Source organism: Balaenoptera acutorostrata, chromosome 4 (genome assembly GCF_949987535.1).
Source record: "Balaenoptera acutorostrata chromosome 4, mBalAcu1.1, whole genome shotgun sequence".
In the NCBI taxonomy this organism is placed as follows: domain Eukaryota; kingdom Metazoa; phylum Chordata; class Mammalia; order Artiodactyla; family Balaenopteridae; genus Balaenoptera; species Balaenoptera acutorostrata.
This window is the reverse complement of record NC_080067.1, coordinates 90,490,988-90,515,703: the sequence shown is the minus strand read 5'-3', so window position 1 is coordinate 90,515,703 and position 24,716 is coordinate 90,490,988. Positions and strand designations below refer to the sequence as shown.

The 24,716-nt window shown below is 39.8% G+C and overlaps 1 protein-coding gene across 5 annotated transcripts in view; it reads right to left on the bottom strand.

Annotated features, from left to right (window-relative positions):
• The window catches only part of ZBTB20 (zinc finger and BTB domain containing 20), an 808,814-nt gene that overhangs the window by 98,464 nt on the left and 685,634 nt on the right, over positions 1-24,716 (bottom strand). Inside the window, exon 1 of one of the 5 annotated variants that reach the window (XM_057544984.1) lies at positions 15,256-15,316. The exons of the other annotated variants lie outside the window; for them this stretch is intronic. The gene's annotated coding sequence lies outside the window, so the exon portion shown is untranslated. Of the gene's footprint in view, positions 1-15,255; positions 15,317-24,716 lie in introns of those variants that run through there. 5 annotated transcript variants of the gene reach the window in all.

Genomic DNA, 24,716 nt, shown 5'->3' with positions numbered 1-24,716 from the left:
AGAGAAGGACTCCTTTCAAATTTAAAGCTCCGATTTTGTCTGACTGTTTTTCTTGGTTAGAGTATGGTTTCAATGAGGTTAACATCATAAATTCATTCTCATACAAGTAAGATGGCCCAGTATAGTGCTTCCCACATAGCACTTGCTCAATGAACATTTGTTCAATCACCACATTTCTTGGTATAGAGAAAAACTCCGTTTCATAGTCAAAGATTCTAATTTAGGTTAAAATGGAGAGCTGCCAAGAGAGACCATAGGGCTTAGTACCAATGCATCTCGGCCCCTGGGCAAAATAATTCAAAACACAGGTCTCACTAATGTTGAGTCAGTGGTATTGCTATAGCTGGTTGTGGTATAAGAACAAGGTCACCATCTGTTACTCCTAAAATCAGCCAAGAGTGCTCTTCCCAATACTATCTTCCAAAAAGATATTAATTCTAAAAGAATTCTCTGAACTTGAGATTACGGAATAGCTCATCAAATCCTCATGACACTCATTTGAGGTATGAAAATCACAGATAACTTTCTCTTCATTTTTCACGTGGGAAAAGAGAAGCCTGCTTCCATTGCAGGTCACCTTAGTTGCTACAGGGATGGGAAACAAGTTAACCTTTAATACTTTAAAGCTTGAACCACTACCTCTTTGTAAAATACTTGAGTCTAGACTTTGCCCATATGTAGGATATCCAGTGATTCAGGTGGTGATATATGGCCCCAATTTTGCCTCAGATAATGAGAATCATGTCATAAAAGAACATGTAAAAATATAAATTAAGGGCTTCCCTGGTGGCGCAGTGGTTGAGAGTCTGCCTGCCAATGCAGGGGACGCGGGTTCGAGCCCTGGTCTGGGAAGATCCCACATGCCGCGGAGCGGCTCGGCCCGTGAGCCACAGTTGCTGAGCCTGCGCGTCTGGAGCCTGTGCTCGGCAACGAGAGGCCGCGATGGTGAGAGGCCCGCACACCGCGATGAAAAGTGGCCCCCGCACCGCGATGAAGAGTGGCCCCCGCTTGCCACAACTAGAGAAAGCCCTCGCACAGAAACGAAGACCCAACACAGCCATACATACATACATACATACATACATACATACATACATACATAAAAAAAAAAAAGAATGTAAGCAGACAAGAATAGCATTAAAAAATAAATAAATAAATAAATAAAAAAAATTATTAAAAAAAAAAATATATAAATTAAGTGAGACAGTATCAACCACCAGACCAGTGTGATCAGATAAACCATAATTTGAATTCTTTGGCAATACTTTAAAAACTAGCTAAAAAGAGGGATTAGAACCTGGGAGATGAAGGATCAAACATCAGAACAAGTCACCTCAGATCATAAATGTTCTCTGACATCTTCAATTTGCTTCCAACATCTAGGATTTTCTTTGTTTCCTTTTGTTTTTGGTTCTACGAGTGCATTGTGTTTGCCTTCTCTTCTTCTAGAATAGGCCAGGTAGAGCTGTGGAGGGTGAACCCATGCCAGAGGGCTGACAGAGCTCCTCCTCTGGCCACACAGCAGATCTACCGAGTCTCAGGTCTCCTGGGGGGGCCAGCAGTGACAAATAAGCACTGGTTTTATTTTAGTATCTCCATTGCAGTCCTGCAGGCAGCTGTCCTTACTGCACACAAGCAGTCCCTCTTTTCAGGGGGTTATAACTCAACCATCAAAATACCAGAATATGCTCTGGTTTGAAACTTGGTGTACAGAGTCCCAGGGCCCAGAATGACTGTGGTTTACTTCCAAATTTAAGAAAATATTGAGTTTTGTAGGTTATTTATTTACTGTTTTCAAATATGTTTGAAGAGTCTTTTAAACTTTCCATAGGAAAATGTAGTAAAAAAGACACACCATTTTAGCACCTTTGGTAATTCATTCTGAATTTCAGCATACCACTGAAAGGACCAAGTGGTGGGGAAGAAAAAAAGTTTGTTTTATTTTCTTACCAAAATACAGATGTTTTGAGTACTTGGGTCCTCATCAGTGTTCAAAATATTGGTGTGTTGTAACACAATAAAATAAAGGCGTTAACCTCTTTGTTTCATTCCTTTCAGTGATGTGTAGAATGGATTAATGAGTTCTTGTTTTGGCCCCTGTATAACTCAAAAACTCGTTTCAACTTAGATAAATTAAGTAAGTAATTAGTTCATAATATGGCCTAATCACCTCTGGTATTTTGAAACAAACAAAAACACAAAAATGGCTGTTGCACATTTGTACTTAATTACTTCCATATAAAATACCCGTGGAGATTTTATTATAGGTGGCATACATTTCAAATCTAAGCTTTGTTTGCGATAGAAAACCTGGGCTAATGTATTGTGTAGATTCTGTACCCTTCCCTACTATTTTCCTAAAGAAAGACAGTCTATGAAACCACATTCTTGCTCTCTTAATTGGCAAAGGAAAGCACTTCATTTCAAAAACTCTGGAGAATAGGTTACTTCCCTCAGAGGCTCAAAGGATGTTAATAAAAAAAAATAGTATCATTTCTAGAATTTATGCAATGTTCAATTTTTGCTCTTGGAGTCTGAGCAGTCCTTGTTTGCATACATGTCTATCTGGGGATTGGTCCTGGTGATCAGGACAGCCTTATGGAAATCCTTCCAGATGAATACACCCAAAAGAGCAAAAAATCTTGCTATGTCTCTAATGTAAAGGGAGAAAGGACTTTTTAACAACTGCGTAATTGTGAGTTTTAGCCTTAAAGGAACTTTCTTGGCTTGGATTTCTTCCACCCTCCCCCTCAGATACTTAATAATCAAAGTATATGCCAAGAAACTAATGATGCAAAGCAGAGTACTGCACATGAAACTGGACCTCCTTCCCATTGTGTAGTGTGCGTAGTATGACCAAGATTGGACCCAGAAAGTCAATGATAGAAAACAGACAATCCAATACGATCAGTCAGAACGTGCTGCTACCTTGGGTAGACTCACAGATCCATTTCCTATCCTCCATAAATGGGTAAAAAGAGCCCCAGTATAGGTTTTGAAACTTCTAGGCTAATCTGACAACCAGCTGCAAAAGGAAGAAGGAAGAAACCTTCATTAGTAAACATCCAGGTCATTGCCTTGGCATGGACCCACTGCCGTGGCAGCTGCACACCTCACTGTTCTCTAGGTGACACATTTATAACACCTTTTGAGTTCTGATACAGAAATCTAAGCACAAACAAAAATTTCCCCAAGCTGTGACAGCTTTATGTATTTCACTCACTTTAGAACTTGGACCCACTTTTCTTTGGATGTTTGGCCTGGGAGAGCTCTTCCTTTAGCTTTCTGACTCATGCAAATCCATCTCATGCAGAGCTGCGACCCTTGTCAGTTGTGGCCATCCCTTCACTTAGCGATGCTTGACACATAGTAGGAGCTCCATAAACATTTGCTTTCCAGAATTGAACTAGCCTTATTTTAAGGGAAAAGGGAGTACATAACAGAGTTCTAAATGAACTTGAAGGAGGACTGATAGATCTTGAGTACATTAAAAAAAAATTCAAGCAGTGAAAACAGTTGGGGTTTGACACAGCTTCCCAAGGGAAGTAGTGGAAGTTTCATTACTCAGGGCATTTTAAACGAGAGTAGACAAAACACTAGTGGGGTATGTTGAAATAAAATATGCGTAGCCCGTCTGTGAATTAGTGTTTACTTTCAATATAATTATAAGTGAAGCAACACTGTAATGGGAATTTTTCATACACAGGAAAGCTATGGCTACTATGTTTCCACATCGACCATATGTTGCACATATTGGTTGGTGTGGATGTGTATCCCTACTGCCCTCTAGTGGATGAAATGTAAGACCTACCTGATCAGACCAATCTAGCAAGCTCCTATGGCCTGGGGATATATCAATCCTTAATCATTTAGGGTAGAAAGAAAATAGCTGTGTTGATGCATTCTCCATCAAATTATAAAATTGAAGGGCATTAAAAACAACAGAGTCAAACTCTGTAATTAAGACTGCCATTTAATGTTTGTTCGCACACGGTATTCATTTCTGTGTATCTCTGCCAAAGATCCATTGTGTAATGTTGTCCTCACATGACATTAAAAACACCAGTTCCCTGGTAAATGTAAAAAAGAAATCGTGCTGCCTTGAAATACATGGAGTTTACTTTTGGAAACAGAAAATTAATACAAACGCAGTAAAATAATTTGAAACAAATAATGGCTAGAAGAAACTTGAAAATCAGGACTACTCTTTAAATCTGAGCAAGCATATTAGCAAACGATGGGTGTCCTGGCTGATATTCAGAAGAGGGCAGGCAAAATGGGCTTCAGAACAGGGAAGCTTATTTAAAAAGGACTGACTAAACACACTCTTACCCACAGTAATGGAGCAGGAAAATAAGTCAAAACACATATTTGGTACTGTGGGTATATATTTAATGCTATCATATTTTAGACTGCTTTTCAGGTGTAGAATCCAGATGCTCTATCCACTAAAGAAAGATATGGCTCTGTGTAGTTCTTTAGTGTTTTGGCTTTAAGACAAGGGATAAATCTGAAGGCTGTTCTCTTTGTATAATATCATTGTTTTAAAGAATTTATACTTTAATCACTAAACTTTAGTTTCAAACATAGCATGTGAAATAATCCTCCTAAAATACTGAGAGGGAACAATTGTAAAACCTGAGTTGCCAAAACAACTGAAATTACCAGGTAGAGTAAATGAAATCGGAATGAAGAGAAACGTAGCCTATGCATGCTGAGTGTAGCAGGCCAATGGCCATGACTATAAATGTGTAGTAATGTGTACAAATGTGTGTGTGTGTGGGGGGGGGAATGGACTAATTCTTTAAATACCATAAATTATTAGAAGCTGGTGATGTGTATGGTGCAGGTAGGTGTACATTTGAGGTGAGAGGGATCTAGATGGGCATGAAACCAGATTGCTCCCTTTGAGGGAGTGACAGTTTTCACAGCACCTGATTTGGTAAAGGAGTGATGGTTTAGCAATCAAATGTAGATTCCAGAGGGCTTCCTGTCAACTTTAAAAAAGCAACAGACCTACCTAGATCAAGGTGAAAAACAACAGGAAATCTCTCATTACCTGAGTGACCTAGAAGAAAATCTGACCCAATAAATATCCTGATAAGTTGGTTTTCACCTCAACCAGATTTACTGTGCAGCAATTAGCACCCCTATAGACAGATGACTGGAAGCCCCAGGAGAATTGGGGGTAAGCAGTATGGGCCACAGGGAAGAAATCCAGCCAATTTCCTACTTAGCACCACGGACAGAGCTGTCAGCAGAAAGGAACATCCTTGGCGTTGTCCTTGGAGTTAAAGAAACACAAAGAAATCAGTGTTGTATTTTAAAGATGCTTCCTATCCCCAGTATGACTGGCTTGTGGGATTGTGTTGGAATTGTGTTCCGCTGCTTCCCCACAGGGCAGCCATTGGAGATGAAAAGGACTAGCTCTGAATAGAAAGGTGTCTTGCCCACCTGTGAACATGGAGGAAGGAAAGGTTGATACTGGAGAATGATGTCTCCTTGACCTTTCTGTCAATTCTGGTCTTTGAAAAATCATAGTACTCAGAGGAATAATACCCAGGCTTTCCTATGACAAGATGAGTCCACATGTATTTCAGCCTTCGGATCTCTAGGGCACAGAAATTGCTATGGGGCAGAACTAAGAGAAGAGACTAAGTAAAAACAACCTTAAAAGAAAGTCAAGCACCTCTATTCCATCTCCTGTCATAGCAGATCACAAATCAGACCCTCTTTTTCCTCATAGTTCTGGTCTTTACAGGGTCAAAGGCACTGTTCAATTCTGTAGCTGAATAACAGAATCTGGGAAATTAATGTTATGTCTCTCACACCTGAGCAGTGAGTGGGTCTCCTTTTCTGCCCTGCTAAAGCTTGATGCAGAGACCTAGTTTAGGGAAAGAAAGCATCCTGGCACAAATTATCTGACGTTAAATCTTACTGTTGCTTGCTGAAAATTTGGTCAAAGCTTTTCCTATTTGATTAACAAGAAACTTATCATTTCTAAAAGAACCTGATTGCAGGGAACTTCTGGGTTGCCGTTTTAATCAATTTTTAGGGTTTTCTTTGATATCTTTTGTTTTTTAGGCCTTTATGTCCACAAAGGGAGTTTAGGGGGGCTATAAAGGGAGTTGGAACCTGGAATTTCTGTTGGCTCACTACAAATGTTCACCAAATGGTAAAGTCCTCACTTGAAATCCCAGCAAGACAAGATAAGCTCTGTCTGCCCAGCAGCCTTTCAGAGGCATTAAGGGTAAGAGAGAAGGTAAGTAATTCACTATGCGTCCCCATTTCTATAATGGGAAAGGACGTCTTGATACATTTACAATACTCCTCCGGGGATATTTCATCAGTTATACCTAAACTCTAATGGACAATAATTGATTTGAACTTTCCACTTAGCACAGAGCTGTAAACAGCTTCACTGCAGAAGGCAGCAATGAGCCGACGTTTTGTAAAGTGGAGAGAGATTCAGAAAACTTTTGTATTGGGTCAGGCCGTAGCCTAACAGCTTTTGTATCCAGGGAAGAAACAGTTTGTCCTCCTGGTTTTAATAGCTGGGCTAATCGAGTTTCAAGCCTGCAGTAGGTATAGGTTATCTCTTGAAGGCATTCCATTTTAACCCCTTACTATTATGATGGGTTTATAACCCAGCCATAAAAATGCATTCCTAGTTTAGGTACACATCAGGACACACTCAAAAACATAACTTTCAGAATGTTAATTTCCTAATGAAGGGGAAAAGAAGACATTAAAATCATTTTAAGACTACAGTTTTGTGGGGTTTTTTCCAGCTCTCTGTGGTTGGTGAACCTCTCAGGGAACATATTCCGTTTCCTCAATGTCTCTCATCTGGTCGGCATTGCTCTGTCTCTTCCCCTCTCTCCCCCGACACCTCACTTTGTTTCCGGCAGTATCCTAGTGCAGTCTCCCGCAGAATGACCCCGAAGCCTCATCTGTTGCAAGGCACGGGCCGAGCACGAGGGCACCTCTGTTCCACAGCTGCTTCTGCCCTCCCTCCCTAGCCCTGCTGAACACAGAAGTAAATGAAATTTGAGGAATTCTTATTCTATTTAAAACAGTTTTTCTCTCTCCCTCAGGCATGACAGCAGGTAAAAAATAAAGAAATGAAAGATGAACTACATTTTTGCTTAGCCCACTGCATCTTCTGCTCAAATTGTGGCTTTCCTACCTTGTCCTGTGATTCCTCAAAATGGGATTCAAAGTGCACCTGGCTGCCGCTCTAAGACAACAAAGGGCAGAGACGCCTTTGGAGTTGTTGCTGCCGCTTCCCTGGTGTCAAAGATCCACAAACCTCATGGCAGGACCTTACACAGTCACAAGTTATAGCTTTGTAAAAGCAACTTTGGTCTGCTGTGTGAGGAATACACAGCAAGAAGGTACATTTTGTGAATATAATGCTACCTGTCATTAGTCACCTTATGTGAGTTTGACACAGAATATGAATTTTCTGGTAATTCAGCTGATGAGATTACCAGAGCAAAAACATCTCACTGTCAGAAAACAGATTTACCCTCCACCCCCAAGTGTAGCTCCCTTTCTAGAAATCTACAGGAAAAACGAGATACAGTCAGGTTTTGTAAGATGTCCAGATTCTGAAATGGATTAAAATCAAGCTAAACATTACTTGCTCCACTTGGCCCTGAAAAAACCAGTCTGTGGATTCCAGACATCAAGCCTAGTTCTGGTTTTGATTCTCACTGATTATGTAGGTAACACTAAGTCCCAGCTTTCCCATTCCCCATTTGGAGAGAGTGATACCTGTGCATTTATATTCATTCAGATACATGTTCATTCATATTTATGTACATTCATTTACTGATGAGATGAATGAAATTATATGATAAGCCCCTAGACAAAAAGATGTTATATATTTAAGGTCAGTCACGTTTAGAGTGGCATGACCAACGACTGACAATAGTGAAAGTTCACTGCATTTTCTTCCCTTCTTGGGTAGAATGCAACACGGAAATGGCATTTCCTACTTGCTGGCTCTAGCTCTACCCAAGTTCTTTTCTAGGCAAGCCCTTTTCTTCCATGATCAAAGGAAAATATTTTAATATTTGACCTTTGAATCAAATTTGGCATCCTCAAATTTGGTTTTACCAATGTTTAAAATTCACCTAGCTTTCATTGAATCACGAATACCTTCTCTCAGCATTAAGCTCCCATGGAACACTCTTTAACCACAAAATTTCATACGCTGGTACCTGGCTATTTCAAATTATTTTTCTCAACAATCAACAGTTTAACAATTATTAGTCTGCAGGTATTTATAAAGTAGACCATCACTGTATCAGATTCTGCTCTTATAAATTTTGCTAAGCATAAAATGTGCTTTAAAAATAAAATGATAACAAAAGTTAACAAAGAAGTGGATAACTTAAATTCACTCTGTCTTTTATATCAACCTTGGGATTCAAAGTTCCATAATTAATGGAGATGGGAAAAGCTTAGAGTGGGTTCAGGACAAAGGTCAAAGAACTCTCCCTCCTTCCTTGCCCAAAATATTTTAAGAGGTGATTTGATAATGGTTATCAGTAAGATGATGTGTTAATAGATGTTCTTCATCTATAATTCAGATCAAACATTTAAAAAGGGGCTTAAGAAACATCAGGGATTTAGTTTAGTTATAAAATTCTGACATATTTCAGGAGGTGTTAAATCCTCATATGAAATACCGTGATGTCCTATTATAAGTTTTATGAAACACATTTGGTCTCCTTTTGTCTATGACAATTTAGCTAGAAGGCAGGGTAGGTAAACCAAATGAGTCCTAGGCTTTAGCTTTTTATAAAAGTTAAAAATGAGTTGTAGAGCTTATCTTGAAATAATCTTTCACAAAAAGCCTATTTGTGACACAAGGACTGACACATCCCCCATGCTAAGTTGACTGCTGTCACAGGGAGCCAATCTCATATGAAATGTTTGATCCCGTTATTGATCAGTCTTTATAAATACTTGGCAGAGGTCAAGGAAGCAGATCTAACACCTATAAAACAAATAAGAGATGTATTTCCTTGTTTGCTTTTAAAAATGACATTTACTGATTTTTTTCTTTGTAGTATTCAGCTGTATGCAGCCATATTATAATTGTCATATAATAACCTTAATTCAGGGACACATCTTTTAAAACAATGTATTATTCAGCAACCTTCGGTAAACATGCAATTTAGGAGTGGAAAAATGCGCACAGAGACAAGTAATCATAGATACAAAGCATGGTGAATTTCTGTGCCATGCACTTCACACCCCAACTCATCTCGCAGGGAAACTAGAGAAGGGGCAGAACCATTTCTATTATGATAATTCACAAAGGGAGGCCATATAGATATGCATGCAAAGTCTCTCCCCACCTCTCCATTTACATGCCAGGATTTCAACTCTGTGACACTGAGTCCCTTCATTTAGCCAATTAGTCTTTCCAGCTTCATGTAATGCACGCCAAGAAGAAGGAGAAATAGAAGTGCTGACGTTCACTGCTTTGAAAGTTGCTATTCTAATGCCAAAGCTGCCTCTTGAGCAATTTCCAGAATGTATTAACATGGGAGCAAAGCTCTATTCCGAAAGACATGGATCACATTATGCAGGGGAGCCCCCTTCAATGTGTCACAATTGCGCAGAATCTCCTCCATCTCTCACAAGACCTTAACAGTTGTAGTTAGCACGGACTCAAATTTATGGTCCTTACTCAGGCAAAACCTAGGAGGTCTTCCTGAAGAAAAGGGGCCAATTTAAAAATATTTAACAAGCAAAGCACGACATGTTTTCTGGACTATAGCACTGGCCAAGTCTTTGCATGGCTGTACTGAAGAAAGCCAGTCAAGTTCCAAAGCAAACCAGTTTCTCAGTTTAGGTTACAGTGAAGGATTCTTCAGTTTCAGTCTTTTGTTTTTTTTTTTTTAAACCAACTGAGTCTAGGTTCAGTTTTAATTATTTTAATTCAACATGCAACCCCTATAATTTTCCCTCAATATTAAGAATCAATATGAAAATGAAAAGAGTTGATATTTAAACAAAACATAAATATGCTTCTACACTTGCAAAACTGTGTAGCTGTGCATCTCGTACCTGCTTACACACGTGATTCTGATACTTGGCAGGCAATAAGAAGTTGCTCTGAAATACTCAAAACTATTCATTCCCCTTCTTCTGTTGACCATCCTGGCCAGAGCTGAAACAGTGATGGAGATTTCAACATCACTCTCTCCTTTTCTCTTATCAACGGATTTACACACGTCTGTTTGTGTCAGTCTGGCCTCTACAAATTCAGCCTTTCTTTGCTTAAGTCATGACATTTACAAGAAGTGATGGGACAGGTCCTTCACGGAGGCAGCACAGCACAGTGGAAGCAGCACGTGACCACGATCAAAGACCTCTATGACCTAGTTCTGGTTCTTCTACAAGTTAGCTCTGCTTAACATGACCACTTCTCTCTCTGAGGCTTCCTTTTTCCCACGCACAGAATTTGGGCATTGGCTGAGAAGATACTGCAAGGTTCCTTCAGTTTCCCCAAAATCCTTTTCAAAATGGTTTCTTACTTTGTCTTTGCCTTCTGTAGTTTAAAATCTTGGCTCAATCTTATCCCTTCAATTATTCCCTCAATGTTCCTTTACTATCTTCTAACTGTGCTGTCCCTCGAAAGCCATCATCTTAAGACTCAATAGTTTTTTCTTCTTATGTTCATGCATTTGAGGGGTTGATACACTGATCCATCTTTTCCTATAATCTACCTCTCTTAGTTTTGGTTAACTAAGTTAATTTAGTAAACACTTCTTCTTTGGAACACCTCTGATGGGACGTTCTGCTAGCACCTCAAATTCCCTACAGAGCCTCCTCTCCTTTTAAATCATTCTGTTATCCAAATGCCATGAAACCACAGTCCATGACACCATCCAATGCCCCAAACTTCCGCTAAACTTTCACATTTTAAAATATTTTGCTTCTTATATACAGCCAGTTACCAAATATAGAAAGTTTCTTAAAATGATCTTGAACATACATTTTTTCTACTATCCTTGGCTAGTTCTTGATCACAGCATACCTAGGATATGAAAATTGCCTCCTCACTCCAAACATCTTCTCATGGTTTGATTATCAGAGTTCCCTCTTCAGTCCTCCAGTCGATTTCTATCACGCTTCAGATCAGTTATGAATTCCAAACTACCAGCACTGAAAGCCCTTTACAGGTTTGCTAATCTAATTTGTCAGAAAATGGTGCCACGAAGGCCTCCCTATATCCACTAAGGAAATCTCCTTTGCCTTCTGGCTTCTTCCCGTTGAGAGTCTTTCCTTTATGTAGAAAAGTCCATCTCTGAACCTTTCCCACATAAGCCTGCATCTGTGGAATAATTCCTCAGCACTGAAGAACGTTTCTCCTTCCTTCAAATGATAACTTAAATGCTGCTTCTGCTAGAGAGACTTCCAAGATTACTGTCAGTCAATTGCCAACCCTCTAAAACAAGGTGAAAACCACCCTAGCTGCTTTACCACACTTTAAAAAATTTATTGTATTTTAAATGTATATTGTAATTGCTTATAAATTCCATTGATGTTAGGAAAAGTATAGTGGGTACTCAACCAATACAGTTTGATTAATTTATTGTGTTGTAACTTTAGGTCTTGATTTCAAATACTTACATATATATATATATCCTGTTTTGTTACTTTAAGACACATAAAGCTACTTAAGTCTCCTGATTTTTGAGAACTGTCAACTGCTCTGCATTTGGTAGGTGTCAGTAAACAACTTGTTGAATTGGGTTGAGGAGGAATCATCTTAAACAGGTTACTCGTGGAGGAGGGAGTAATCAGAAGAAGACTATTAACATAAATATTCTATAACAGCATCTAAGTGTAATAAAAAATAATACTCAAATGAGAGTTTCTCAAATTTCTCTCATCCTCTTGATTATTTAATAGTATATTGATAAAGATATACTTTTAAAAATAGCTTTGATTTTAAAACACTAAATTTACACACCAAGAATGAGACACTAGCAAAATCTCCTAGTCTGATTTATTTCTCTGTAATATATCTGTCTTGAGAACATCAGCAGGAATACACTGAAGAAATATGTCCCTCACGGGACCAACTATATAAAAAGACAGAACACATCATCAGCACAAAAATCATTATCCATCTAATCCCCCATTCTAGATGGCTCCGGTGAGCCCCTCCATCATTACTGACTAGGGTTAAGATTGACCTTAATGGATTAATTAAACCGAAGCAGGACTGAACTGCAGACCGAAGAGGAGGCAATCCTGACACAGACGAGGCAACAACCCTGTTCTTTCATTCAAATGTGTAAGACTTGGCTTCCCCCAAGTGCCGTACCTTTCTACTGTAAAGGAGCTGTCTAAAAATAAGATTTGGTGACTGTTGCCTGGGTCTTGCCCTTAGCACTCATAAAAATCTAATACTTGGGTGCTAATCAAAATTTATCATGTAAGAAATTAAATGTTCAGACTTTTGCTTCAGGAAGGTGGGAGCATCTGCAAGAGAGGTAAAGCAATAGAAGCAGCATGGTCCTTCTGGTAATCAAGAAGGGCCAACGAGGGGAGAAGTTATTGTTGGAATGCTAGTGCGACTCTGAGAGAGAGCCAGGACACAGAATGCTCACAAAGAGCTGAAAGGAAGAAATGCCCACCATAAAGTCCCCGGGACAAGCCCAAAGGCAGCTGTCAGTAATAGAAACCTTGAGAATTGCTCATTTAAAGAGGATTTTGAAATGCAAATGTAAAAGGAGAAGATGTTAATCCAAAGGCACAATTTAGGGTCTTTTTTCTTCTTGTAAAAGGAGAAGAAAAAAAAAACCCCAAAACAACCCAGAAGTACTGTACCATACTGGCAGTTTACTCTTTCAAGAACTAAATCAACATATTAATGACATGAACACCTAATTTCCTGATGGGGACAATTAGGCTCTATCACACACAGCATTAAATATGCAGGTATTAAAAGACAGACTGGGCAGACTGTCATTAATATCAAGCTATCCTGAGAGTCTAGAAAAGCATCTATGAAGACAGACTAGAACTGGCTGGCCTCACTTCCACCAAAGTGGAAGTGTCCTTAAGGATTCCACAAGTGGAGATCTGAGCAGCTTTCAGTTGCTTTGTTGAAGTAACAGAAGCAGGGCAGGCTTCTCTGGGGGTCAGGCTGGCCCCATCCAGTTGAATCCCTGTATCTAAGTGATAAGTAATTGAAATGAAAAGACACCAATTTCAATGGTTGCTCTGAGTTTAAAAAGCAAGTACAAATTCCCACCCCCCTAGTAGATTTCATTTGTGATTCTTGCACTAGGGGAAAAACTTGCACGAAGTTCAAACAACAGCACACCTCTCAAAAACACACATCATTTCTCACCGGAGAGAAAAAATAGAATTATAGAGTTGGAAGGGTTTCCTACCTTAGTGATTATTTAATCTAGTCATTTCGTAAATGATGAAACTGAGGACTTGTCAATGGTCACAGAGTTAATTATGCAGCTGGCAATTTTATCAGAAAGGAATTCACAGATAGATTCAGGGCTATCAGTGATCCAATGGAACTGGGTCCCTTAAGGCCTTTCATTTACACAATCATATATATATATACACACACACATATATATATATATACACACACATATATATATATATATACACACACACACACACACACACATACACACACAGAGGGAGAGATCTACAGATACAGATATATATATATATATATACATAAAATATATTGCTGGACAGTAAAAATAGGATCCTGTGTCACTATCATGGCCACTATGATGGTCAAGAAGCCGCAGGCTAAATTTGTTTACTTGACAAACATTTATTGAGCTCCAACTATGTGCAAGTACTACAAAAAATTCTCAAAGAATTTTACATCTGTGACACAATCACGTAGAATAATCGAGTAGTCAAACTTGTTCCCATTGGATGAATGTAAAACTTAATCATTAACTTTGAATCAAGAGAGAAGGCATTACATATTAGTCAGAGATTAGAAATAATTTGGAATGTTTCTAGTATCCCAAACCTAAAGGTTGAGCCACTGATTTCAGCTGTTCTGTGCATTTAGACATGTTTTCCCTTCAGAATCTACCCCGAATTCACTGCCCTAAGTAGCTCAGAAACGGGGCTTTCTAGGCCTTGCTGCTCTGCTCCTGCTCCTGACCGGCCTCTGAGAGGGTATTTAGGTCAAGGATGAGGGTGGAGCTGGGGATAAAGCAAAGAACCTGGCTGAGCCATGCATCTATTAGCTCCAGCACACTACTTAATCTCCAAGTCATTTCACTAACAGTTATATTTTAGTATATATAGCACAGCAGAATGATTTCCTTTGAGATGAACAAAAATTGAGTGGCTAAAACCTAACGAATATGATTGGTTCAAGTAATCTGGATATGAAGAAAAATCACTAATAGTAAGCTTAAGACCAAAGAAGTGATCATATCACCCAGGCATTTCTCTTAAAAAGAAGGGAGGAGAGAAATAATAAATTTAAGTGCCTACCATGTTTCAGACACTATGCTAGGGGATTTACATATATAATTTTATTTAATCCTGACAAAAACCTTCCAGAGTAGATATTATCATACCCCTTTCTTCAGGTAAAGAAACTGAGGCACAGCAAGACTGTGGTTTAACCGGACTTGCAAAGTAGAAACTACCTTATGACACTCATATACGGAACTAAGTTTGTCCAGCTACAAAACCTGTGTTCTTTGCCAAAGTTTGCTGAGAGGGAAACCCAGAGGTGAAACAACTATGAATGCCATCGGAAAATATTTTTAGTGAGTGTCTGCTATATGCTGCTAAATTGTGTGAAGAAGTTTATACAAATATAAACACACATTTTCTACCACCTTGACATTTAAATATGCTAACATGAACAAACTGACATTGGACCCACCAAAAAGAATATTAAATATAGAAAATTCAAATGACTCATGTACAAAGCGTATTTTTTTTTCGGCTATAGAAGACAGTCTACCTGATACTGCAAAGCTTTTGTGCAACTAATGCTTAAAAACATAAACAAACAAACAAAAAATCCCCAAACTCTTTCAATACCAGAAAAACATGCATAACCCCACAAAAATCTAGCACAATCAATTCTCCAATAATTGCCAATAGACAGGGAGTTTTCCTCAGAAAGTATTTAAAGGTGAGCACATAGTTTGTGCACAAAGGCTTCATTTTCAATCCAGGGTTGACATTGTCACTGCCTCCGCTTACCTTGTCTTCATAAAGTGTGGAAAGGGAAAAAGGTTTGAGTTTTTCTTCCACATATGAAGGCTTAGCTGTAGGGAGAGGTTGTTTAAATAAAAACACCGAGTTTCTTTCCTAGAGGTAGGCTCAGGCATCAGGAGATCCCCTCCTCCCTGCACTCTACCATCCACTCACACACACACACACACACACACACAAACACACACACTCCAGTTCAAGCTTCCACCCAGTTGCATGAGAGGTAGAAAAAGAAAGGGAAGAAAAGAAAAGCAGGAAAGGGTGAAGAAGACGAAGAAAGAGGGAGGGATAGGAAGAGTGGCTAAGGAAGTAGTGCCGTTCGTTCTCCAGAGTGCTCCAGAAAGTGAAAGTATGCAAAGAGCCAGCTTAGAAGCACACAGCTCCCAGCTCTCCAGGGATGGCTCTCTCAGCGCATCAGCTGCAGAATTCAAGCTTTCTGTGGCCAGGATGGCGCTGAAAGAAGGAAGATGCTGGACAGGGGTTGGAGAGTGATACTAGAGAGCTTTCCAGCCCCTTCCACCCCACATGTAAACATAATTATTCTCGAAATACTGTAACTTCCCAGGGTTTATCCAAATGCAAGGGAAAGGTGCATTCTAAGATGAAATGTGATGCAAGAATTTTTAATTATTTATTATTATGTCACAATTATTTATTTTAATTATCTATCTCTGACACCGCAATCTTCCACTGCCACTTGATAATCATGATTACAACACGTCACTTTAATTGCTTTGCTAAAGAAATAAAAAAGAGGGATTGAGGTGGACAGGAATTGTACTGCAACAATAAGGACACATGACCGATATCCCCAAATCAACAACAAAAATGTCGATGGCAAGGTCCTGAAATCATGGGGGTTTGCCTAATTTTTCCACACTCAGAACCAAAGGTGAAATTCAAGTTGTAATAGGCCCTCAATAGATAGTATTGACGGCTACTGCAGTTAGTCTTTTTTGAATAAAATTCAAGGTTGGGATTCCAAAGATTTCCCCATGCTGGAAACTGCATTCCTATTAGCTTTTCTGGGGAGCCACACAGAGGAGGGAAAGGGTAGAAAAGGAAGCATCCTCTTCTACCCCCTTGATGGGGGTTAGCTGAAGGCCATGGAGAATAACAGAGGTGCAGTCGGCTGTGTCTTAGACAGACAGCAGAGGGGGGCGGAAACCACACACTTGTATTTTGCTAATGTAAAAGTCCCAGTGGAAACATTAGCACTCAAAGACATTAATGTGGATTTGGGACACTCCCTGAAGGATTTTGATTCCATTAGAAAAAAAAAAAAAAAGATGGTGACAGATATAATCCTGCTTTGATATGTTTAACGCCATTTAAAGAGAAACTGCACCCATTTACCTCAGGCCAGGACACCAAGAGTTCAAAAAGTGAAATATCATTTCTCAGTGCAAAGAAAAAGCTTGGAAAATATTATGTGAAAATTAATTTGGCATGCTTCTTTGAAATTTTAGATTTCTGGGATGAGCAAATGGGTACAGTTTTCTTTTAACTGTTTTTGAACACCATGTGTTGAGAAGAAAACAACAGAATGGCAATTGCTCATCCAAAATGCTAACTTGTGGCATGGCACAGTCAAGATGGCCTGCCACAGCCAAAAAGCAGGTGTATGCTATGCCTGTCACTTCAGTAGCATGCACGCCACATGTCCCTGCATTCGGCAACTTCTTGCATTTGCTTTTGGAACCTTTCTGAGGGGGACAGTAAACATGACTCAACAGAACATCTAGCCTAGGAGGGACCGGCCCCCCTGGCTTTCTGTGAGGCAGACTCTCTGAGGAAGAACCGAGGCACAATTGGAATAATATACCTACTTAGGAATTCTGTGACCTAGCACGGAAGTGACTGGTTTCAGATCATTTTGTGTGGTTGAAGTGTAGGATCTAATCAGGATGGAGAGTAATGGTGATGCTTTTGCATGGCTGGAGAGGGTCTATGCAATCGGCTGTCTCATTCAGGCTGAGGACACGGTCAATGCAGCTGGTACAGATCTTACGCACCTAACGTAAAAGCTTAGAGTAATAATCCCCTCACCTCTCAGGTCCACGAATAAGCGCAACGCATAGGATGTTCAAAATCATTTGGTGGGCTGGGATGCCAAAGCTTCCCCAATCTGACATTATGAATCTGATATTACATTTGTTCCAGAAATTAAAATGCTTTTATATAGACTAGTTCTCATTCAACTATGTAACAGTCCTATGAGGAAGAGGAGGAGACAAAAAAAAAAAAACAACAAAAAAAAGATTTTCCTTCTTCCCTGTAAAAGGCCTGATAAAGAAGCCAAATTAAAAACCGTAACCATTTTTAAGCCTAAGCCAGGTACCATGTGGAATGATAACTCAAGATATCTGTGTTGCAAGGGTTGACAAGGTCTGAAGATAAAGATGTAGATGGAGACCAAAATGAATATTTCAACATAAAGAAATGGGAAATGACTGCTTTATTCTATGATTTTAATTGATAAATCAAAACCATTTATTAAAAACCTACTATGTGAAAATACTGTCAGCGAAGAGTAAGGAAGAATGAAACCTATAAATACTGAATTGGAAAAAAAAAATCCTAGAGCTTTACAGATATAATTGAATGATATATTCTGTAGGCTACTTTCTGGGTAGGCATTTATGGAGCTCAGAAAAGCTACTTTGTTGCCAAATATTTATATGCTATTGTTAATTTCATTCATTAAAATTACATTATTCACTATATACCTTTTATTTCTGATTGTACATTCTAGATGTTGAAGGAGATACAAACTGGATAAATACAATCTCTGTATTTATGAGCTTGCTGTGCAGTGTGCAGTGGTAGGAGGAATGACACACATAAACATACTCTAGTACAGGACAGTACGTAATCAGTGCCAAATGAGACATATAAATAAGTGCTTCAACAGTTCAGAAGAAGCAAGACCTCCTGGCTATGGAACAACACTTTCATAGATTTACTAAAGTTGCTCAGTGCACAAAAAGGAAGGGATTTGGATCAAACTTTAAGGCACCAGGCATCCGTGTGCATAGGGGTTTAGCTAGGCTACGAGGGGAGGGGTATGTACTCTGGATCTATAACGCCTCTCAAGCTGAGTTGTCCTGCAATTAATGTTGACCAAGAGCATGCGTGGCTGAAAGAGGAGTCAATGTGGTTGATAGGCCAGGTCAGTGGTTCTGCATTAGCCCTAGATATTAAGATGATTATTAATTCCCTGTTCGAAGTTGGCATCATAATGACATCATTTTCTTCCCATACAATTATGAAAAGTTCAGTCTTTACTCCAGCGTGATGCGAGGTACAATTCAGGGCTCATCCCTCCAAGTGAGGGAAAATGTAAAAATGCCATTGGTACAGGAATCACAATGTTTTTCAGAACAGCAACAAATGAAATCCCCCACGCTCCCTTAGGAGGATGAGTCAGAATCCACGCTCCCTAGAAATGATGACAATGGAGTTCGGGTGAAGCGGCTATGTTGGGATCCACACAAGAAGGCAGGTTACCATTCAGTAGGAAACAGAATTTGGGTATCCTGACTTCTAGGTCTGGGTTCTATCTATAGAATCACTTTCTTTTTCAATTTTTTATTCCTCTTGGACACTCTAGCCCTTTACATCATGAATAGTGGCCTTCTGTAGTTGGTCTCTGTGTGTGTGTGTGTGTGTGTGTGTGTGTGTGTGCGTGTGTGTGTGTGCGCATATGTGTGTGTGTCTTTTTAAGAGGGAGGATGGCATTACTGATGTGCTTTTGTAAAGAATTCAAGGTTGTCTGGATCCTCAAAGAATGCAATTGAAAAAAATACTGTTTCTTTGATTAGATGGTGCTTACATTTGGGCAGTTTTCTTTTTCCATCCTCAAATACAGTATTTGAGACAATCTACCCATAATGGAAAGATTTTAGAGCTTCAAAAGTGTAGGCAAACCAAATCAGAATTAATCTTTGTGAAAACGGAGACTCAGGCACATGGAGAAAGTTTAGAAAAAAATCTGGGCAGGAGGCAGTCCCAGAGAAAGATGCCTGACATCTCTCTGAATTTAAGGTGAGCTAGAGTAGGACAGGTGAGGAAGGGCCAAGGAAACTTCCAGCTGCCATGTGATCTGCTGTTTCACCTATGTCCATCTAACTTGAGTCTGTGTTATCAGGGGGTCTAGTTGATTCGGTTAAAATGTGTCCTATGGTCTGACTGCATGAACCCAGAGGAGGCTAATAAAGGGAAGTCTAGGCTAACTGGGGCTAAGGTGAAGTGGCCAACAGCTATTCACTCAAAAAGGACTGACCAGATCAGTCTGCAGGGTAGCTCTAGCAGTGTTGCCTTTTATTATCATATTAAAAGCCATGTATTTTATTGGGAAAAAATTAATTAACTAAAAAAAAAAGACTTGCAGATCATAGAAGCAAAAAGGGTAGAAGATAACAATGATCACTTTTGAACACTTGGTATATGCCCATCAGTTTTTCTTCATATGTGGATTTCTCTACATATGTTATCTCATTTGATCCTCATGCTAACTATGAAAGATTGATATTTTGCCCATTTTCTATGCGAGGACCCTAAGGTTCAGAGAAGCTAGGTGAATAGCCTCTGGTCACACAGCCAGTATAGGGGCTAAGCTGGTATTCCAGTCTGAGTGGTAGGACACAAAACCTGAGCTCTTTTCCGTGCCTTGTGCTTTTCATGGCATGAAATCAGTGTTGGGGGAACTCTGCCCAGCATCTCTGGTTAGCAGAGTGAATCGCTTTTATCTTTTGCCAACATGTCATAGAAAAAAACCAAAACAACAAAAAAATTAAAACTCCTGGCTCTAGGAGATTTCCTATCAACCACCTGAAGTTTGGCTTTGTTACATATTATTTGAATATCTTGACAATCTTATAAAAAGTCTAACAAGAATAAAGAATTTTGCATTTATGCTAGCTCCTATGTTAGTTAAAAATCTCCTATTCCTGCATAACAAGGTGCCTGGGGGACTCGCTCACCGCCAGAAACTTATCTGAAAATGCTGGAAAGTCAGAATTTGGGGCCTATATACTGACTAATATTACCAGCTGTGAGTCGGCTTGAACATCAGTAATACGATATTTCCCGCTACAATTTGATTTGGTTAAAATGTGTTTGAAGTTCACCCTTTTATTAACTAGAATTACCACCTCCTGAAACTGGAGGGCCCCTGAGAGCAGGCTGCTAGTGCAATCCAACCTCCCACCCGCCATCAGTGCATTTCCTGGCAACAAATACTATTAAATTGATAACTACAGAAATAGGTCAAAATGTCTTTTCAATAGTTGCTAATGTTCCCCTAATGCTCCATCTCCTCCCTTTGATTCTCCTGCTAACATTTTCACTAACATCACAGGAGCAACAACTAGTAAAGAGAAACGACAAGAAGATGGAGAAGCTGGCAGCAGTGGATGGAGGAGGTCTTAGGCATTCCCCCAATTATCAAATAGAAAAGCTAAACTTCCCTAGGGGCCAAGGGCCCCCAAATCAGCTCCGCCGCTGAGTTGGGTGACCCGGAAAAAAAAGCTGTGTCCCATATGAGCCTTAATATCCTCCTGTGCAAAAGAGGAAATTCAAGATGACTGATTATTCAAATTTGTAAAATGCTCAGAGTTCACAGGAGATAGGAGCCTTGACTAATCTCAAAGCAGTGGGGTTTTAAACTTAGTTACACTACTTTCATAACCATATCCATTAGAGCCTTGGCTATCCAAGATAGAAACTTCGTTTTATATAAAGAAATGATACCATGGCATATTTTTGTGAGAGAGACCCTCTGCAATCATCCCGGGTTTGATTATTCACTATGTAAACCTACTTCCACACCCCACCCCCAGAAGAAAGTTTGATTTTCTGAATTCATGTCACATATGTGACTAAAGATAAAGAAGCGGACGGGTGGGTACAGATGTATCAGGACACGGCTGATTCTAGGCAGATAGTCTGGCTCAGAAGGGACAGCCACCTGCTGTAGGCAAGGAGCATAAGCCCCCTTGTTAATGAGGTACATTTCAATTTCCAACACTTCTTCTGAGATGCAAACGTAACGTAGGGGTTTAAGCCATTCGTGCCTGGATGCTCTAATCACTTCAATCCCAAGAGGGTTACCTCAGTGTAAAGTAGTTTTGAATTGGAGCTGGGGAGGGGATAGGGATAATTTTGGAACTGGGGAGGCTGAAGGAAAAAGTCAGATGAACACAAGGACCCTGGGCCCTGGAGGCAGAGGAGAGGAGGAAGGGAGTGGCCATGACTGAAAAGGACTCAATCTATTTAGCAGTTTTTGCTCAGGCCCTTGTCCAGAGCTAGTGAACCACTGCAAAAACCTCTTGCAAGATGCCATGGTCTCTGAGTAATGCTTTTGACCTTTCCTCTGTGCCATGGTTGTACTGTCACTAGACAGGAGGTCAGCATTGATTTGAAAACTTGCAAACTTCAGTCTACCTGGTTCAGGCAAATAAAGGTTATTCTAATCTTCTATAATTTAAACTCACAGAGACTGCACAGTCTGGCACCTCTCCATCAGATTCCTCTGCCTTCCTTCCTTTCATGGGGGAGGGAGAACAGAGGTGTGGAAGAGAGGGCACGGGAGAGGAGGAGGGGAGGTGGAAGGGGCTCTCCTTCCAGAGTTTTCGATGTGAGTGAGGCTTTGTGTCAGGCGAGCCTCTCTCTGGACCTTCCCGGTAACCCAGGAGACACTGTTAGTGGTAAGAAGTATTTTATAGGTTCGGGGAGGCTAACTAGCTTTAGGTGGCCATTCAGGTTCCTTCTCCCAGCTCCTAGTTCCTCTGGCATATTTCCTCCTCCTCCTGGTTATGGGTGCTTAGAAACTGGTTTACAACCCAGTCATCTAGAATATATCTTTTGGGAATATTGAGGATGCCCTGAATAATCACAAGCATATCTGGCTGGGAGTCAGGAGCCTTGAATGCTTCTGGTTAAGACCTAGTCTTAACAAACTATCACTGAGGACAAATCTAGGCACCTCTATATGGTCTGATCCTGACTTTACAATCCTGTCATTCACACTCATCAAGGTGGTGGCAGGGGTGTGAATGCACAAAATTCAGCAGAATCATTCTCATTATATGTCATATGTAGATTAAAGCGAGGAACTCCCTCATGCTAATGCCAGTTTTGGGTAAGAAGGATGAAAGGATTGATAGGAGCTGAAGGCAGAAGGGGTCATGAGAAAGATGTGGAACACACAGCAGCAGCAATGGAGGAGCTTAAGAGGGACGGAAGCCCAGGGCAGAGCTGGGAGATGAAATTGTTTGTTGAGTACACTGATGTGTTTGATCACACAGTGGTTGGAAAGTCCTAGTCTAAAATAAGCTGAATGTTAGATGTTCTTTTTTAAATCTCAATTTAATGGTTGAAGCCTATTTTAACGAGCCAATAACGGGCAAAGACCTCATTACTACAACTATTTCTCCCAAGTATTAACCTCTAGCAAAAAAATATTTGGCTGAGACCACTACAGAGTTTCTGATTACAAAACAAGACCATCTTGATGATAATCATATCAAAGTGTTTGGAGGAAGGAGGGAGAGATGGGTTCTTCTGAACCATATTGTATGGACAGAAATCTTCAGAGTTGAACACAGGAATTAGCTTCTGAGGAATCAAGAAAGAGGATCATTTTAAGTAAGAGAAGATATGTGACTGATACCTTCAGTTGGCATGCCAGGAAAAGATAAATTCCAGGCAGGACCAGCTACATAATCTGTGGGGCACAAGGGAAAATGAAAATGCGGGGCCCTTTATTAAAAAAATCATTAAGGATTTCAAGACAGCAACAGCAGCGCATTAAACCAAGCCCAGGGCCCTTGTGAGCCCTGGGTGTGACCGCTCGGTTTGTACAGCCAGGAAGGTGGTCCTGATTCTAGCTGTATTGTTTTCACCAAGGCATTCTAGTCCCATAGTCACCAAGACCTAAATTAAGAAAGATGCACCACCACTCTCAAAACTCTCAGTTAACCCTGTCTTCTTAGGGTAAGGAGGCAACTGAATTCTGCAGTAAGGATCAGAAAGATCTGGGGTCTGCCAACATGTTTGATAGGGTGCAACTGCACTGGCTTCTGCTACATTTGTTACAGCCACCAATCCCCACTTCTGTCACCACCCAAAGATGCCCAGGATATCAATGTCTGGGAATTGAAACATATTTTCTAAAAACACAAATTTCCCTGAAAAACAAAACAAAACAAAACAAAACAAAACAAAACAAGCAGAAGTTACTAAAAAGAAGCTGAGTTTCCTGGATATAAGTCCTATCCCTGATTTCTTACTGGGCTTACCTTGAGCAGGTCTTGGGCATGTGCTCAGGCTCAGAAACACAGGTGAATTACCACAATAACTCTTTTCAGTTTGGGAAAAAATAGAGGAAACAGGAGAACCTGGTCTTAGCCCAGCAGAAACTCACTGGGTTCACTAACAGTGTGCTTGCTCCCTTTCTCTTTCTCTCTCTCTCTTTCTGTCTCATTATGCTAAGTCGGAGCTATGACTTCACTCTCCATGGAAGCTAAGTTTCTCTTTCCTGGGTGCTTGGAATGGACCAGAGAAAAGCCATTAGAGGGTAATGGTCATGTCTAAAAAATCACATTTATTTATCTTCACCTGCCCTCCTGTCATTATCATTCCACTGAGGTCTGTATATAGAAAGCAGAGATTAAATAGCCAAGACGAACATCAAAAGAATAACAGCAGTACCAAATAGATCAATGTGACCTCTTTCCCAATGATCTTAGGGGCTTTACATATACTGAGCCTGATTCTTGTAGGGACAGACCAGTAGCCTGGGCAGATGCCTAGGATGTTTGTGTAGGCTGACACTTACCCTCCCCTTACTATACATCTCTGTTCCATTTTCTAAAAAATAAGGTCTAATATAGAGAACTAGTTCACTTCTACAGCCAGAATTATACCTTGATACTAGACCTTGATTTAGGATTTTTTTTAAAGATATTTATTGGCAAAACTAATCTTTTTTCTTTCTTTTCTTTTTTTTTTTTTTTTTGCTTAATAGGTTTGTACTGCCTTGAGTAAGGCCACTAGGGTCCATAAGTAGATGGAAATGTGTTTGAATCTCTATAATTATGTTTAGATTTCAAAAAGTCTTCCATTTCACAGAGGTGATATACGTTCAGTCATCATTTTCAAGTGTTTTAACAACTGGTAATTAGTAGAGGAGGTCTTAAAATTTTAAAAAAAAGGTGATTGACCTTCACAACAGATGCATATATAAAATCTTGATTCACTTATTTTGAAATCATTCTCCTGCTGGAAATATATAGCTATACTATATACATTTATATATGTGTGCACAATCAGCCCTTAGCAATACCACTGAGAAGGAGATGAGGATAGATGGTTTTCTATTTATTTGACAAATACACTATTACATAGACAGGTTAAGTGATTTGTCCTGTAAGGAAGGGTGAAGC